The sequence below is a fragment of the Odocoileus virginianus genome, chromosome 32 (genome assembly GCF_023699985.2).
Source record: "Odocoileus virginianus isolate 20LAN1187 ecotype Illinois chromosome 32, Ovbor_1.2, whole genome shotgun sequence".
In the NCBI taxonomy this organism is placed as follows: domain Eukaryota; kingdom Metazoa; phylum Chordata; class Mammalia; order Artiodactyla; family Cervidae; genus Odocoileus; species Odocoileus virginianus.
The window spans coordinates 6,820,205-6,822,434 of NC_069705.1; the positions used below are offsets into that span (position 1 = coordinate 6,820,205).

Sequence of the window (2,230 nt, forward strand, 5' to 3'; positions counted from 1 at the left end):
AACAAAGGTATTCTAGCTTAATGCTCATGATCCGGGAGGCGGGATTCCCAGACATGGGCCTCTGTGTATAATTAAAGTTTATAGGCACATCCCTTTTGTAACAAAAGCAATGGAAAGGTTAAAGTAAAAGAAATGGATCCAATATGGAGTCAGATTTGTGCCTCCTTAGTGCACAAATACAAATACAAACCCTCCGCATTTCTTCTGGGCTAATATAAAGTTCTGGTCATTACTTTGCCTTATCTTGAGCTAACTTTGTTTGTTTATTTATTTTTGTTTCCACAGTGATTTATTGTTCATTATTTTTACAACCTTTTCATGAAGATAATTCATATATTTAAAACACCTTCAAATATTTAAAAGGCATTATCAGGCAACATCATTTTAAATATATAGTGACATATTACTAGCAAAGTTGTATGCACTTACATCACTAAAGTCCTTCCCTCTTACTTTTTTAAATGACACTGGTGAACTAGTGGAAGCAATTTCCCTTCTTTGTGAAGCCTAGAGTGTCAGTTGCACCTCCAATAAAAGTTCCATTGACAAATATTCGTGGTATAGGTCTTTCACCAGTCATTTTGTGAAGAGCGTCTTGAAACTGACTTCCGTATTCAAGCATGTCCAATGCCACCACTTTATAGTTAACATTCATGTCATGGAGAAGTTTTTTGCCATCGTACAGTAAGAACAGGATGTTTTGGAGAAAATCACCACACAATTATTAGAAATGGTTTCTTGGATCTGATTCACGGGAGCAGTTGCTTCGTTTCCCAAAGATGACGATGTGCTGTTCCCCATCCCGGAGCCCAAAATTCCCATTGGCCCCTCAAGCCAGCCCGCTGAGCTGCTCCCGACCCGGACGAGCCGAGTCCCCACCAGCGGTGCGTGGCACCAGTGCATGGTCTCAGCGCGGGGCCTCAGCGAGCAGACGGGCCTGCAACCGGGCCGGGAGATTGAGCTAACTTTAGAAACCTCTCTTAACCTCCGTCCATTAAACTACTGATGTCGCTGAAAAAAAAAAAAAAGGAGGAAACCTTCCTTAAACGTGTTAATATATAATATATAAGTAGGTAAATTTTGAAGTATTCTTAATAGAAAACGAGTATTTTGTGGTGTGAAACTGAAAATATTCTATTTTAGAATGTCCAGTATTTGTGATTATATTCATTACTGCGGCATTCTACTAGATTTTCTTTATTCAAATTAATGACCTGTCCTAGAAGAAGAGGTGAAAAAACAGGAGAAAACATCTTAAATTAGATGTTAGAATTTGAACGGCATGTTTGTATATCTTTATGTCCATTTTTTAAAAATCCACAAGCATACATGTTTTAAACAACTTTCTAGCTTGCAAAAACATTTAATCATGTTCTTTGCTACACAATACGGCAACTACTCTAAAAGCTTATGGCTACTTTTCCCTTGAACCTAACAAAAAAACAAAATGTCAGAAGAAAAAAACATTGCTGGAGAAGACTGACACTTCAGTGGAAGGCAATGTTTCTCAACATTTCTTTTCATTGTCACTCACCTAAGGGGAAAAAACTAAATATCATTTAAATTGTCTGTAATGCAAAAAATGAAATACCAAGGAATAAGATTTTGTCAGGTGGGCTTGAGTTTCAGAGGGCCACAGACCATTGTAATATTTGTATCTTTTTTGCCCCTCAAAAACCAGTTTTCATCCCCTTGGAGGCACTATTATCTTACCCACTTGGGAATTCATGGCGTAAACAAAGCAAGACAACATTCTTGCCCCACCTCCCCAGCCACTCAAAAAAAGGCAGGGGGAGGGATGAAGGAAGGGGGTGAAGGTAGGCCCCTCTCCCCCAAGCCCATCTATTCTGTGTATAGCTGATGTGTGTGTTGAGTGAGGTTTTCCAGGAGCGATGCTATTGGCATTTGGGGCTGGATAATTCTTTGGTGGGTGGCGGGGGGCGTTGTCCTGTTCGTTACAGGGTGTTTAGCCGCATCTCAGGCTTCTACCCTCTAGAGATGCCAGTAGCAAACTCCCAGCTCCCAAGTGTGACAAAATATCTCTGGTGGCTCAGATGCAAAGAATCTGCCTGCAATGCAGGAGACCAGGGTTCCATCCCTGCGATGGGAAGATCCCCTGCAGAAGGGAAAGGCTACCCACCCCAGTATTGTGGCCTGGAGAATTCGGGGTCGCAAAGAATCAGACACGACAAAGCAACTTTCACTCAATCATGCATCCAAAGTATCTCTA

The 2,230-nt window shown here is 41.0% G+C and overlaps 1 pseudogene; it reads right to left on the reverse strand.

The window, feature by feature from the left end:
- Positions 1-264: 264 nt before the first annotated feature.
- Positions 265-903, reverse strand: LOC110140144 (glutaredoxin-2, mitochondrial pseudogene; annotated as a pseudogene).
- Between the last annotated feature and the right edge of the window lie 1,327 nt (positions 904-2,230).